The sequence below is a fragment of the Aquarana catesbeiana genome, linkage group LG07 (assembly GCF_042186555.1).
Source record: "Aquarana catesbeiana isolate 2022-GZ linkage group LG07, ASM4218655v1, whole genome shotgun sequence".
In the NCBI taxonomy this organism is placed as follows: Eukaryota; Metazoa; Chordata; class Amphibia; order Anura; family Ranidae; genus Aquarana; species Aquarana catesbeiana.
Window position 1 is genome coordinate 223043603 of NC_133330.1, and position 17112 is coordinate 223060714.

Here is a 17112-nt window from a genome sequence, read left to right on the forward strand (position 1 = left end):
CATTGATACATAATGTTGTGGCGTTGCAGTTCCATTAGTTGGGGTTTCATGGATCGTCTTTTAGTAATAGTAAGTTGGGATAGGTCAGCAAAAATTTGATAATTGTGTCCTTGAAAATTAAGTTCCTTTTTTTCTCTTGCAGCAATTAGTATTTGTTCTTTCGTTCTGTAATAATGAAATTTTGTGATTATATCACGTGGGGGTCCATCTTTCTTTTTGGCTGTGAGGGCTCTGTGTACTCTGTCCAGTTCTAAACGTTCAATAGGGATATCTGGCTTTAGTTCTTGTAATAGAGCAGTAATAGTAGATTGCAGGTCTGTCACAGTTTCAGGTATTCCCCTTATGCGCAAGTTTGAACGTCTGGCTCTATTTTCGTAATCTTCGAGCTTAGTTTGAAGTATTAAATTCTCTTTTTTTAATTGTTCCAATTCTGTTATATTTTCTTGGGTTGTAATTTCAATTTCATCCATTTTTATTTCTAAGGCTGCGGTGCGGTTTCCCAGCTCTCTTATTTCTTTGGTTAGGCTTTTTGTTATTTGGTCTGAGGTTTGTTTTAAAGCCTTATGAAGCATCTTTTCAAATTGTAATAATATTACTGGGGATACTGAGGAGGCTTGTGGAGAAGTTTGTGAGAGGATTTGTTCTGTATCTGACTCAAATGGAGAGTCTTGCTGTGACATTTTCTGTCTGTGAGAGCGCCCTGATGCTGTATCTTGTGAGGTGACTGGAGCTGCTTCAGCTGCAGTGAGTGCCTGTGAGCTCTTTGTGAGGTGATTTTTATTTCTGTCACGGTTTCCTCCCAGTACCATATTTCCTGCCCAAACTTTCACAGTTTGTTCCCTGGGGCAAAAAGGTTCAAATGGATACCTTTTGAGCCTGCAGGCTCCGCTTTGTCCTTCTCTTCTCTCCTCAGCGGTGTGGAGCTCTAACAATGCATGTCTGCTCTGCTAGGCTCCGCCTCCTGCCCTCTGGGGTATGCAATTTTTTATACTTTACCGCTTACTGTGCTTTATTGTTAACCATTTTTTTGTCTTCAGGTACGCCATTCACGACTTTGAGTGGTTATACCAGAATGATGCCTGCAGGTTTAGGTATCATCTTGGTATCATTCTTTTCAGCCAGCGGTCGGCTTTCATGTAAAAGCAATCCTAGCAGCTAATTAGCCTCTAGACTGCTTTTACAAGCCGTGGGAGGGGATGCCCCCCCCCACCGTCTTCCGTGTTTTTCTCTGGCTCTCCTGTCTCAACAGGGAACCTGAGAATGCAGCCGGTGATTCAGCCAGCTGACCATAGAGCTGATCAGAGACCAGAGTGGCTCCAAACATCTCTATGGCCTAAGAAACCGGAAGCTACGAGCATTTTATGACTTAGATTTCGCCGGATGTAAATAGCGCCATTGGGAAATTGGGGAAGCATTTTATCACACCAATCTTGGTGTCGTCAGATGCTTTGAGGGCAGAGGAGAGATCTAGGGTCTAATAGACCCCAATTTTTTCAAAAAGAGTACCTGTCACTACCTATTGCTATCATAGGGGATATTTACATTCCCCAAGATAACAATAAAAAAAAAATGAAAGGAACAGTTTAAAAATAAGATAAAAAAGCAAAAAAATAATAAAGAAAAAAAAAAAAAAAAAAAAAAAGCACCCCTGTCGCAGATCAAGGGCAGTAATTTTTGCAGTAGACCTCCTCTGTAAATGTAAAGTGGTAACCTGTAAAGGCTTTTAAAGGCTTTTAAAAATGTATTTATTTTGTTGACACTGCACGTTTGTGCGCAATTTTAAAGCATGTCATGTTTGGTATCCATGTACTCGGCCTAAGATCATCTTTTTTATTCCATCAAACATTTGGGCAATATAGTGTGTTTTAGTGCATTAAAATGTAAAAAAGTGTGTTTTTTCCCCAAAAAATGCGTTTGAAAAATCGCTGCGCAAATACTGTGTGAAAAAAAAAAATGAAACACCCACCATTTTAATCTGTAGGGCATTTGCTTTAAAAAAATATATAATGTTTGGGGGTTCAAAGTAATTTTTTTGCAAAAAAAATAACTTTTTCATGTAAACAAGTGTCAGAAAGGGCTTTCTCTTCAAGTGGTTAGAAGAGTGAGTGATGTGTGATATAAGCTTCTAAATGTTGTGCATAAAATGCCAGAACAGTTCAAACCCCCCCAAATGACCCAATTTTGGAAAGTAGACACCCCAAGCTATTTGCTGAGAGGCATGTCGAGTTCATGGAATATTTTATATTGCGACACAAGTTGCGGGAAAGAGACAAATTTTTTTTTTTTGCACAAAGTTGTCACTAAATGATATATTGCTCAAACATGCCATGGGAATATGTGAAATTACACCCCAAAATACATTCTGCTGCTTCTCCTGAGTACAGGGATACCACATGTGTGAGACTTTTTGGGAGCCTAGCCGCGTACGGGACCCCGAAAACCAAGCACCGCCTTCAGGCTTTCTAAGGGCGTGAATTTTTGATTTCACTCTTCACTGCCTATCACAGTTTCGGAGGCCATGGAAAGCCCAGGTGGCACAAAACCCCCCCAAATGACCCCATTTTGGAAAGTAGACACCCCAAGCTATTTGCTGAGCAGTATAGTGAGTATTTTGCAGACCTCACTTTTTGTCACAAAGTTTTGAAAATTGAAAAAAGAAAAAAAAAAAAATGTTTTTTCTTGTCTTTCTTCATTTTCAAAAACAAATGAGAGCTGCAAAATACTCACCATGCCTCTCAGCAAATAGCTTGGGGTGTCTACTTTCCAAAATGGGGTAATTTGGGGGGGTTTTGTGCCACCTGGGCATTCCATGGCCTCTGAAACTGTGATAGGCAGTGAAGAGTGAAATCAAAAATTTTCACCCTTAGAAATCCTGAAGGCGGTGATTGGATTTCGGGGCCCCATATGCGGCTAGGCTCCCAAAATGTCCCACACATGTGGTATCCCCATACTCAGGAGAAACAGCTAAATGTAGTTTGGGGTGCAATTCCACATATGCCCATGGCCTGTGTGAGCAATATATCATTTAGTGACAACTTTGTGCAAAAAAAAAAAAAAAAAAAAAAAGTGTCACTTTCCCGCAACTTGTGTCAAAATATAAAATATTCCATGGACTCAATATGCCTCTCAGCAAATAGCTTGGGGTGTCTACTTTCCAAAATGGGGTCATTTAGGGGGGTTTTGTGCCACCTGGGCATTCCATGGCCTCCGAAACTGATAGGCAGTGAAGAGTGAAATCAAAAATTTACACCCTTAGAAATCCTGAAGGCGGTGCTTGGTTTTCGGGGCCCCGTACGCGGCTAGGCTCCCAAAAAGTCCCACACATGTGGTATCCCCATACTCAGGAGAAGCAGCTGAATGTATTTTGGGGTGCAATTCCACATAGGCCCATGGCCTGTGTGAGCAATATATCATTTAGTGACAACTTTTTGTAAATATTTTTTTTTTTTGTCATTATTCAATCACTTGGAACAAAAAAAATAAATATTCAATGGGTTCAACATGCCTCTCAGCAATTTCCTTGGGGTGTCTACTTTCCAAAATGGGGTCATTTGGGGGGTTTTGTACTGCCCTGCCATTTTAGCACCTCAAGAAATGACATAGGCAGTCATAAACTAAAAGCTGTGTAAATTACAGAAAATGTACCCTAGTTTGTAGACGCTATAACTTTTGCGCAAACCAATAAATATATGCTTATTGACATTTTTTTTTACCAAAGACATGTGGCCGAATACATTTTGGCCTAAATGTATGACTAAAATTTAGTTTATTGGATTTTTTTTCAAAAAGTAGAAAATATCATTTTTTTTCAAAATTTTCGGTCTTTTTCCGTTTATAGCGCAAAAAATAAAAACTGCAGAGGTGATCAAATACCATCAAAAGAAAGCTCTATTTGTGGGAAGAAAAGGACGCAAATTTTGTTTGGGTACAGCATTGCATGACCGCGCAATTAGCAGTTAAAGCGACGCAGTGCCAAATTGGAAAAAGACCTCTGGTCCTTAGGCAGCATAATGGTCCGGGGCTCAAGTGGTTAAAATTGGGCACAAATGTGCAGTGGCGACAAACTAGATACATTTTTAAAAGCCTTTAAAAGACTTTACAGGTTACTAAAGATTTACAGAGGAGGTCTACTGCTAAAATTACTTCCCTCAATCTGATCTTCGCAGTGATACCTCACATGCATGGTTCAATTGCTGTTTACATTTGACGCCGGACCGACGCTTGCGTTCACCTTTGTGCGAGAGCAGGGGGGGACAGGGGTGCTTTTCTTTAATTATTTTTTTGCTTTTTTATCTTATTTTTAAACGGTTCCTTTCATTTTTTTTTAATCATTTGTATTGTTATCTCTGGGAATGTAAATATCCCCTATGATAGCAATAGGTAGTGACAGGTACTCTTTTTTTGAAAAAAATGGGTTCTATTAGACCCTAGATCTCTCCTCTGTCCTCAAAGCATCTGACCACACCAAGATCGGTGTGATAAAATGCTTTCCCAATTTCCCAATGGCGCTGTTTACATCCGGCGAAATCTAAGTCATGAAATGCCCGTAGCTTCCGGTTTCTTAGGCCATAGAGATGTTTGGAGCCATTCTGGTCTCTGATCAGCTCTATGGTCAGCTGGATGAATCACCAGCTGCATTCTCAGGTTCCCTGTTGGGACAGGAGAGCCAGAGAAAAACATGGAAGACGGTGGGGGGGCATTCCCTCCCACTGCTTGTAAAAGCAGTCTAGAGGCTAATTAGCTGCTAGGATTGCTTTTACATGAAATCCAACCGCTGGCTGAAAAGAATGATACCAAGATGATACCTAAACCTGCAGGCATCATTCTGGTATAACCACTCTAAGTCCAGCAACATACCAGTACGTTGCTGGTCCTTGTTGGGCATATATTGTAAACTTTTTTTTCATGCAGCCTGTGGGCTGAACGAAAAAAAGAGATTGATCGGTGGGTATGCCCACCATTAGAATACCTCCCTTCATCCACCCACTTCCAATGATGGGCATACATGCACTGTTTATATATGCCAAAGCATGGGGGCATCCGCCCCAAAAGGTAGGAGCAAATCACTCCTCCCCCCTGCTGCCCCCATGCTTCGGCATATATGCTCTTTTTTTTAACTGTGGTGGTGAAATCACCTCCTACAGTGCTGGAGTCATGGCTTTATGTGTCGTGGGAGCAACTGAATGGCGTACCTGCTAAGCAAGTGATGGTTAACAATAAAACAAAGTAACAATACAGTATAACAGTAATGCCCCGTACACACGGTCAGATTTTCCGATGGTAAATGTCCGATCGGAGTGTGTTGTCGGACTTCCGACCGTGTGTGGGCTCCATCGGACTTTTTCCATCGGATTTTCCGACACACAAAATTTGAGAGCAGGCTATAAAATTGTCCAGCAACAAAATCCGATCGCGTCAATTCCGACCGTGTGTGGCCAGTTCCGACGCACAAAGTGCCACGCATGCTCAGAAGAAATTCTGAGACGGAACAGCTCGGTCTGGTAAAATTAGCGTTCGCAATGGATACAGCACTTTCGTCACGCTGCAATGTAAAAAATGGTTTAATATAACGCACTCTCTTCTTCTTTATAATGTGAGAAGAATTAAGTAGTTTTGCTGCTCATATTCACACAGACTTCTCACAAACTTCTTTCTTTATTATTTATTGTGATTCCCTCAATATATTATGATTTGTCACATCTGACCAAATGTTTTTTTGTTGGTTTTTAAATTTTCTTTTTTTTTTTGGTCAAGTCATTTTTTTTTTGTGTTTTTTTTTTTTTTTTCCAAGGCTGATGGTTTTTTTGTTTTTTTTGTGTTTTACTCCATAATATTTTTGTGTGTGTTTTGTGTGTCAAGTTACCACAACACCATTGATATCTTGTATTATATAATCTCAAGGAGGTTGCTTGGTGTTGGTGTCTCTTGTTAATTTCACATTGTATTTTTGAAATGTACCTGCCTCCTCACAAACAAACTGTCCTTTTTGAAGGAAAACACACACAGGCGAGTATAATTGAAACAAAAAATCCTTTATTAAGGGCTCACAACTAAACAAAGAGGGAGGCAACGCTGGAGAAACAGCTGATATTGGTGAAGCCTTTGGCCCCCAGGGCACACATCAACTATTTTCAAGCAAAATTGGTGGCCTGAGGAGTCCTTATCTAAGGGAGTGCAGTCTGGTCCAGAAGTCCCAGAGATCCAGAAAGCAGCAGATGACATCTGTGTCCCCAGGCTGTGGTCATACAAGAGACTGCATCTTTGGCCAGACCAGACTGAACCCAGGGTCATCACTCTCTGGTCTTCCTTCCATGCTTCATTCCACGCTGTGGCTCTGGTGGTGGAGTTGTGGCAGGAGGAGGAGGAGGAGGAGGATGTTCCAACTCAATCACGTCAGTATTGGGTGTGATTTCGCCACTCACCCCCTTAGTTAGGACTTTATAAAGAAGTTTCTCACACATGAGGCATTGACCCTCCTGCATGCCCTTCAGTTTGGTGGCAGCCATGCAGGCAAAGGCCTCTTCAGGAGTGGGTAAGACTCTGAGGGACGCAGAAGCCTCCTGAATGAGCCTGAGAGCTGAATCCTGCATGTGAGTCCCCTTCCTGGGTCTTTTGTATGGAAGGCGGGGGGGCAGAACCTGCAATTCTGTCAGGCTGCGACTGGTCCCAGGCTTCTCCTGGCTGCCACTTAGCCCCACCTCCTCCTGGCTGCTACATTCCACAGCCTCCTCCTGTGTGCCACATTCCACAGCCTCCTCCTGGCTGAGGTCTTCCTGTGTATGAAAAAGGGACATAGTTTTAGTTTTTACTTCATCAATCACACACAATTTTCATCTCATGACTGTTGCAAATTGAATGTTAACAAATATAACAGACTATCATTCTGAGCCCAGCATTTTTCATTCTTGTCCGAATTTTTGGTGCCCACTACTGTCTATTGATATGTAAAACACTTTATGAAATCAGCAATTAGTGATCAATAATAACATCTAGTAAACATCATTTATTTATTGACCAGAAATCTGTAGAAGAATGCTATACCTGACTCTGCGCTCTTCCACTTCTTCCTGGCTGGAAGTCCCAGGTTGGACATCGGAATACTTAAAATTTATAATGGGGTATGGCGCTTCCTGTAGGATTATATGGGATGGTATAATGGGGGTGGGGGTTTGATCCCTTAGTGTCCTAGTGTGGACTTTACCAAATATCTACAAGTAGTTTATACCCCCACCGTAACCCCTATTGTTGGTGCACGCTACCACCAAAAATGTTATTATGCAGATAAGAGCGATCTAAAGTAGTATAGTTATGCAAGATCATAAAAAATCATGAATGTTAACACAATAAATAAGGAGGTGTAGACTGAACACCTAAAGTTGTGATAAATCTTCAAAGAGAAAACCAGCATAAATAATAGTGGCTTAGCATAAGACAAAACCATAAAAATGCAACTCTGCCTAGTTAGTGCAAATATATACAAATTAATTTATATAATTAGTGATCATAGTCCATAAGATGCTAAATCATTAGCATTAGACAAAAAACATAAAAGTGCACCTCTGCCTAATTAGTGCAAATATTTCCAATTAAATAATAATTAGTGATCATAGTCCATAGGGTGATGAATCTCTTCAGAAACCAGTGTTTTAGAATTTCCTTCAAGAAAAACCGTGACTGGGGTGCTCTCAGATGATCTCAGTGACTTTTGTGCTCCCCCTCAAGGGTCCCCACTCACCGAATCCAGCAACCCCAGAAGGGGCAAACAGCATAGGATATCTCGACCACAATCTCCTCTCCAACACGATCATATAAGGCATCCAGGGTGGTCTCCGCTCTCCGTATTGGTGGTTAAAATATATTCATAGTAGCTCCCTCATAGAGAAAGGAATAGAAGGCTCCCATAGTGTAGTAGGTAACATTTATTCACAAATCTCCATAAAAATACACCAAACGGTTTAAAAATAAATAGTCCAAACTGTTTAAAAATAAAATAAAAATAAACTAAAAATAAAAATAAAAATAAAAAGTCCAGCAGTAGTGTATCAAATGCACCATATCAGGGTGCGGGTACCATAAGTGGAACGTGCCTAAGAAATCAGGCTAAGTGTAGAAGCAACAGCGTAACGCTGGTTGGAGGTGTTTGCACTCCACCTGCGTTCCAAAAGGTCCATGCCCGGAAGTGACGTAGCATGCGTGGCGCCGTCGTACGCGTTTCGTCATTGACATCCTCAGCGATGGTGCCAGCACGCCACGCGCTACGTCCATTTGTAAGGAGCCGCCACTTTCGTCACACCCCTCTGTGTGGGATGTCCAATCACACCATGATGAGGCAGAGTGACCATTCCCACCTTTCTTATAGTGTCAGCAAAGGTGAACCAGTAACGATCCTCCCCTGGAGCACTATAGGGCTGTATTTTATTCCCAACATAAGGCTAAAAATTAAACCATTATATTCCTAGCGCATTACTATTATTTATAAGATACATTACGTCCCAATATGTTAAATAAATCCGGTGTCCTTGAAATTTAACTATTAGAACCATCATAGACCTTCACACATATCCCCATATATACTCCCAACTGTGCTACATCTGACATATACGTTCCCTTACCATCTTTGTTATATGGGGACTATAACTCATAATAACCAAGTGATTAAGCATTAGGTCATATGTAGAAATTACACATCTGCATGTTGTACGTTATGGGAAGTTTCTTTAGGTGGTCTCCTAGTTTGTAATACTGCTATGGGGGATTTTGGTGATCAGTTGAATAAAACACATTATTTTGAAATAAATCTATAAACATATAAAATAATATAGAGTGAAATACAGATCCATACATAAAGAGGAATCCCCCTATGCAGGACCTCCATAAAACCACTAGTGGGGGGATAATATCTCCCATACGTTTTGGGGCCATGATAAACCCACCTTAATACCCTGCTAGTGGCTTATATAAGTCTCTAGATGGAGATAGATAAGGATCCATATTCGTATCCTTTATAGTGTACATTCCCATACATGGGGGAGAGGAGGGGGGGAGGTGGAAAGGGGGGGAGGGGAGGGGGGGTTAAAAAAGCCTCATAATGGGGTTCTATTTATTTGGCCAAAACATAACTAATATGGCCGTACATCTAAAGACTTATTTAACCTTCCCCCACTTGAAGAGTCCCCTACCATAGACCTCATGGCTTAACTACCCAGATGGCATTGCTCGCATATAGCCCCTGGTTATATAATTGGTCATACATACGCACCTCAGGGGTTGGCTAGAAAGCAGTTTAAATCAATATCCAGGTTGAGGCCCCTTGGGGCAAGGGACCCCAACCTGTATATCCAGGCGGTTTCGTTCTGTGAGATAAGTATGGTTTTGTTACCACCTCGCCAATGATCCTTAACACAGTCAATCCCATAAAAGATCAGCCCAGAGGGGTCACGATTATGTACTGCATCAAAGTGGACATCGGAAGCCTCAGCTGGGGTGGAAGGAAGAGTGGAAGGAAGAGTGGAGAGGGATTCCCTGACTCCAGTGTGGTCTGATAGAAATCGCAGTCTCTCATAGTACCACAGCCTGGGGACATAAACATCATCTGCTGCAGCTCCGGATCTCTGGGAATCCATGACCTTCTTGCGCTCCCTAAGATAAGTGCCCCTCAGGCCACCAATTTTGGTTTTTAAATAGGGGATGGTTGCCGTGGGGACCACCGGCATCACCAACTCCAGCAGTTTCTCCAGCGCTGCCTGCCTCTTTTGTTTATTATTGTAATGTGGATGTCTCACCTGCCACAGACAGGGCAGCTCCCTGTATTTGTCTATGAACAGGGGGTGGAAATTGTGGTCATTGAAGCCATCCATTTTCTCTGCAAGACACAACACAAGACAAACACTAATGTCAGGCGAAACTCTCCTAATATAGTTACAATATAGGCCTTAATTTAGAAGCAGTATAGGTCCAAGTTTAGATCTTACCTTTGTTTTAACGATGGGCGCCTCCGATACTCCTTCCTCCGCTCATGGATCGTACGTACTACGCATGCGTGTTACGCTTTATACACACTGCGCATGCGTGTAACTCTGCCTGCCCCTGATGCTCTTTCTAGTCTATTCCCCGCCCCTTCTCGTTCTGCGCAGTGGGGAAGAGCACATGCTGGAGTCAGAGCAGGTGCGTGCTAATTACAGCAACGAGGAGGAGGAAAGCCCGGAAGCCTTGAAACATCCTGATCCCGGAAGAGACGATTTAAGGCATCAAATATGTCCTTTTGGGGAGATGTTGGAGATGGTCGACATCCTGAAGAAGGCCGACTATGACGGGAAGTATTACCCCAACCCCAATGTCCGAAAGGCCAAGATCATGGCGAAAGTGGTCAAGAGTCTGCACTGGAATTTTGGGGTACGACGATCGAAAGATCAGCTCAGTAAGCGGTGGTCGGACCTCAAATTAAGAGAGCACGAGCAGTACAGAAAGATCCGGAGAGTGCTGCAAAAAAGTAAGTAGTTGTGCTGTGTTCCTATTCTTTATGTTTATTAAGTTCGTGCTGCCCCATGTGCTTTTAATTAACTGTTATCCAGTTTCAAAAGGCAACTTTCATGTTCATGGGCACATTATTCGTTCGTATCAAACATAGTTCATTTGGCATTATGCATTTGCCAGTATTTTTTAGGGCCTACTTGTGTGAAAAGAATTGGGTTGTGTAGATGGGTTTGTTACTAGAATGAAATGCCAACTACATTCTGTGTAAGGAGAGGACACTCAGCAGCAGTTTTCACATCTGGACGATGGAGCACTAGTGTGGGACACAAGAACACCCTTTTTATTAGGGGGGCCACACAGGTGCTCCAGTGTATACTATAGGGGTGTCTCCATCTGTGAAGCTTGTACAAGACAGGTAAGTATTCAAGCTTGACAAAGGACAAGAAAAATGCCACATCTTGGAACTCTGCCAAAACAGACAATTGTACCCCACTTCCAAACAATGTTTCATATTCCTATTTCTGCCATCAAATATCTGTGTGCTAAGTATACCTATTTTTTTTTTACATAGGGCAGAAAAGACTCGGAGGACACCCTTCATCCAAAGAGACCAGAGACCCCCCACCTCTGGAAATAGGGGAAATCCACCGAAGGCCAGCAGAGCAGGAGGAGGAAGACGTGGTGGAACTAGTCACCACAACAGGTGAGTGTCTGCGACCACAGGCTCAGGTAAGAGATGGATACCGCCATATTTATAATACATGGTGTTTTTTTGTTTCTATCTTTTTAGGGGATCGTGATGTTGTGGATCCAGATCCTTTCACCAGTGAAAGTGCCCAGATCCTGATCGGGGAGACTTGGAAAACATCGTGAAAAACATCAATGATGTTCAGCAAAAAATGAAGAACATCATTGATGTTTTAGGGAGAGTTTAAAACCCCTCAAAATGCCTTAGGTTTTTGTTGTGTCAAATTTTTTTGTATTTTTTATGTCAATTTGTAGCAAAGCCAAATTTGGAAGAGGCACACAGTGTGTCAACATGTGCTATCTGCCATCATGGGAGATCAATGGACGCGTTTTGGGGGTGCAACCCCTTCCTCATTCATAAAGTAGCTGTGAGGAAGGGGTTGCAACCCCAAAACACATCCCTTGATCCCCCGTGATGGCAGCTAGCACATGTTGACATTCGGAAATTTGTGTGCATCTTCCGAATTTGGCTTTTCCTGGGGTGACTACACCCCATCTGAACGCAATATCAAACACAGTTTGTAAATACTCATGTCTGATATTGCCTTCAAGTTCTACCAAATGTGAACTTTGTAAGTTCTAAAATTGTGTATTTCTTGTTGGTTTTACACATGCCTGTTTTATCTTAAATGGACATTTCTACTTTTTCTAATGTGACCCCAAAAATTGTTAAACAACAAACATGTTGGTTTGTTTTAAAAACCTTTTGGAAATGCACATGTGATTGTGCTGTTATTAAAAAGATTCTTAATCAAGATTGTGTGGATTATTGTCTCAACGCTCCAACACTTTTGTGGTGCTCTAATTGGTGTTTTCTGTGACAATGGGGGTTATTTCCTAAGGGAAAATACACTTTGCACTACAAGTGCAGTTTCAGTGCAGTTTCAAGTGCACTTGTAGTACAAAGTGCCTTTGCCTTTAGTAAATAACAACCAACAATGCTTTGTAATGTTACACAATCATGCCATTTTCAGGACTCACCACATTTCTGTCAGGGTCAGCTGCAAAAAACACAAGCAGTAAAAATGTCACCAAAGATTTGAGTTATTTTTTTTTTTCAAAAGGTTTTACACATTGTCTGGCATATTGATAGCCCCCTACCCGCAAAGAATTCAAGGTATCATAGCCAGACATCACTGGCACTCAGGGGGGGCAAGCCAGGACGGCCACTTTCAAGTGCCGTCAGGGTTGATTCATGTTGAATTCCGGCCTCAGGCCCAACTGAGCCAGCATAGTTGGCAGAATGTTGCCGTAAAAAGTTGTGTAGAACACAGCACGCCAGGATGATGTGATTCAGTTTGTACTCCGCCATATGTATGGGTGTAAGAAATAGGCGGAACCGGCTGGCCAGGATTCCAAATGTGTTCTCCACCACTCTTCTGGCTCTGGCCAGCCGGTAATTAAAAACCCTCTGGTCCGGGGTGAGGGTCCTCATAGGGAATGGCCGCATAAGATGGTCCCCCAGCGCAAAAGCTTCATCCGCAACAAAGACGAATGGGAGTCCTTCCACATTGTCTTCTGGAGGTGGCAAGTCCAAGCTGCCATTCTGGAGACGCCTGTAGAACTCGGTCTGGGCGATGACTCCACCATCGGACATCTGGCCATTCTTCCCCACGTCCACATACAGAAATTCATAAGTAGCCGACACCACTGCCAACATCACAATACTATTAAACCCCTTATAATTATAATAGTATGACCCTGAGTTGGGTGGTGGGACGATGTGGACGTGTTTCCCATCAATTGCCCCTCCGCAGTTAGGAAAGTCCCACCGCTGGGCAAATTGGGAGGCTACAGTCTGCCATTCCTGTGGTGTGGAAGGAAACTGTGGAGTCAAAACCAAAAAAAAATTAGTCTTTGTGCACATAAACAGGGAAAGCAGATTAGACACAAACATTGTTGGCCAACATCAAGATAACATTTATTAGAGGAAATTTTTAGAAACCAAAGTATAAGGTCCAACTATCAGATTCCCCTCCCCCCTCTCCTGTGCCATTTCTAACATTATGGGGGGGGGAACTCTGGGACAGGTAACCCTCTCCACTTCATTAAGAGATGAATGCCTAAATAATGGGTATTACTTTGAACAGCCCTTCCTTAGTTACACTATTGGCAGCCCACTGGACAGGTAAGAAGTGTCATAATACAAAGATATAAATACACACTGTACACATTTGAGCACATTTTGACATTCTGCTATTACCTATCAAGATAATAATAGTATACAAAAACTTGAAACAGTACCATTTGAAAGTATTGAGGCAGGCCCTTGCACTACATGCTTTGGAGAATTCATCCATTAATATGACCACAATAGAGATGGGTATAGTGTGTATGGGTTTGGCAAAGTCAGCAGATAGATGATTGAGGATAGATAGAGGATTGGTATCAGCTGACTTAGCAGTTGGGGGGAGGGAGGGTTCCAAATGATTTGGGGACCCCCAAAAAAAGCCTCTGGCACTCTGCCTGAATTTTAAGCACCAATCACATTTCAAAACATTTTTGGGGGTGTTTGGGGTAAAGCACTACTATGGAGCTGATAAAATACATTGTTAAGTGACTACATGAGGTGAATATAAGGCCGGGAGAGCATGCTGGGGAGGTTAGTGAAGGCAAATATGTATGAAGGACAACAAAAATAATTACATAAAAATCCAGCCTGCATGAGAACAAAGGGGACATTCACAGCATATTACAATCATGGTAATTAGGGAATGAGGAAAGAAATACAATATATTAACAAACATTAAATACAATAAAATGTGATATTAAAGGATACAAATCTTACCTTAATATACTCCTTCTGCAGGACCTAGATGATGGCAGAACAGGTCTCTGGGATAATGATCCCCAGAGCCTGGGGGGGAGATGCCTGTCGAGAACTTCAAGTCCTGCAGGCTTCTCCCCGTCGCCAAGTACCGCAGGGTGGCGACGAGCCTCTGCTCCGGAGTGATGGCTTTCCTCATGCAGGTATCCTGCCTGCTAATATAGGGGGTCAGCAAAGCCAACAAACGGTGAAATACGGGGTCCATCATCCGGAGAAAGTTCCTGAAATCATCAGGATTATTCTCACGGATCTCACGGAGCAAAGGCATATCACAGAACTGGTCACGCTGAAGCAACCAATTCTTGGTCCATGAACTCCTCCCCACCCTGTTCATGGACTGGACTTGTGTCAAGGTCAGGACCCCAACACCAGCCCCCGCACAGCACAAACTCTACGAGGAGTACGTATACGCAACATGGCTAGAAAAAGGTCAGCTGCTCAGAACGAAGTAAAAAAACGCACTGAAGAACAGCAAGGCCTGTGAAGAGCAACCTGAAAAACAGTAATGAACGAACAAGAACACAATGACAAGTCAATGGTACTCGCTGCACGCACTGAAGAGCAGATACAAACCCACAAGCACAAACTAAACAGCAGAAAATGATCTGAAAACCACAAGTCTGAAAAAGCGTGAATTGTCTCTCACCAAACTTTTACTAACACAAGATTAGCAAAAGGAGCCCAAAGGGTGCCGTGCTTGGTTCTGAACTGGCCTTTTCTAGTCTCGTTGTACGTGGTGTACGTCACCGCGTTTTTGGCCATCGGAAATTCCGACAACTTTGTGCGACCGTGTGTACGCAAAACAAGTTTGAGCCAACATCCGTCGGAAAAAATCCTAGGATTTTGTTATTGGAATGTCCAATCAATGTCCGACCGTGTGTACGGTGCATAAGACTTACCATACCTGCAAAGCAAATACAAAAAAAAATAGTAAAAAATAAAACATTTTTTAACGCAACCTGTGCCTAAAATATATATATGCCCGAAGCATGGGGGCATCCACCCGTAAAAGGTTGCTGCTCCCATGCATATATGCTCTTTTTTTTTAACTGTGGTGGTGTAATCACCTCCGACAGCGCTGGAGTCACGGCTTTATGTATCATGGGAGCAAACGCTGTTGCTGTCAAGATAAATAAATCCGCTCTGCAGCTGAATGGCTTACCTTAAAACAAAAAAAATGGTTAAAGTAGTGTTCTGGCCGAAATTATACTTTTTAAATAAAAATACCCCTATAATACACACGCTGAATGTATTCTAGTAAAGTTAGTCTGTAAACTAAGGTCTGTTTTGTTAGTTTATAGCAGTAGTTTGTTATTTTATAAACTTACAGCAGGCCGTGGCCATCTGAAGTGTGGACATCTGAAGCCAGACTGTATTTCTTCCTGGATCTCATCCTTGCAGATCTCGCACATGCTCAGTACAGCACAAGCAGTGTAATAGGTTTGAGGTCAGGCTTCCATAGCAACGGCAGTTTCAGAGGAAGTTGCCGCCCCTTCCCAGAAGGCGTTGCAAACAGGAAATGATGCGATGGGCCACGGCCAGGGAGGAGGAAGTGAAAAATGAATACAACAGATATACAGTAGGTGCTGAGAAAAAAAATTTAAAAATATCCAATTTGTTTACAGTGCACAGTTTAGTGAGGGATGCTCAAGAGTTGTAAAAGTGGGTGGAACTCCACTTTAACAATAAAACACAGTAAACAGTAAAGTATAAAAAATTGCATGCCTATAAAGCAAACATGATAAAACATAATAACAATAAAACATTTCAGAATAGAATACAGTAAAAAAGAGCAGAGCAATAGAGAGAGAATAGAGAGAGAACAATAAAACGACAACTATTTTTGTTCTTTTTATTTGATATATTTTTTGTTTTTTTTTTTTGTTTTTTTACTTTTTTTTTTTTTACACTTTTTTTGTAACTGTAACTTTTGTAACTGTAATCGGTTCCAGGTTCGGGTCCCTCAAAATGCGATGGCATCTTGGGAGACCCTGTAAAAGTGTGCCTAGTCTGTGCAGTGCTTTACCCTACGCTAATACTCAACTAGTGTATGGTAGCATTCAAAACATTCACTAATGCAAAGACCAGGATTGTCAGGACAGGAGGGACAATGATAGCGGGTGTCACGCCTATATCCGCGCTTGCTTCAGACACGACATCTTTTTGGGGGGGCTTGTTGGGTAGGGGTACTCGGGAGGACATAAAGAATATGCCTCTCGTGCAGGCAGCTTACTGCATTTGGTTGGGGAAGGTGAGGTGGAGCACCGTTTGGAAACAGAAGGGCTCTGACGATCTCTTCCTGGAATTTAAGGAAGGATCCAGTCCGTCCTGAAGCTCTGTATAGCACATAAGCGTTCAGCAAAGCCAATTGAAATAAATAAACAGGCACTTTCTTGTACCAGCGTCTGGCCTTATGGGCAATTAGGTACGGCGCCAACAACTGGTCGTTGAGGTCCACCCCTCCCATATTTTGGTTATATTCGTGGACACAGAGGGGTTTCTCCACAACACCAGTCGCCATAGTAATTTGGACCATCATGTCTGCATGAAGGGTGGTAAGAACAAAAACATTCTTATTATCCCTCCACTTCATAGCAAATTATTACGCTGCAAGCAGGCTCTCTCCCCCAGCTCAAGACGGGAATCTACAAGCCGCTGGGGAAAGCCCCGGAGATTAGGTCGCACGGTGCCACATGCTCCAATCTGCTGATCAAACAAGTGACTAAAAAGTGGCACACTCGTGTAATAATTCATATTATCCACATATAAGTGGTACCCCTTTCCGATTAAGGGTGACACCAAGTCCCACACAATCTTGCCAGCGCTTCCTATGTAGTCAGGGCAGTTTGTCGGCTCTACGTGGCTATCTTTTCCCTCATAAACCATAAAACTACATGTATAGCCTGTGGCCCTGTCACAGAGCTTATACATCTTGACCCCATATCTTTTACGCTTGCTGGGAAGGTACTGTTTGAATGACAAGCAGCCAGAAAACTTAATTAGGGACTCATCAACGCAGATAACTTGATGGGGAATAAACAAGTCTACAAAACATTGGTTGAAGT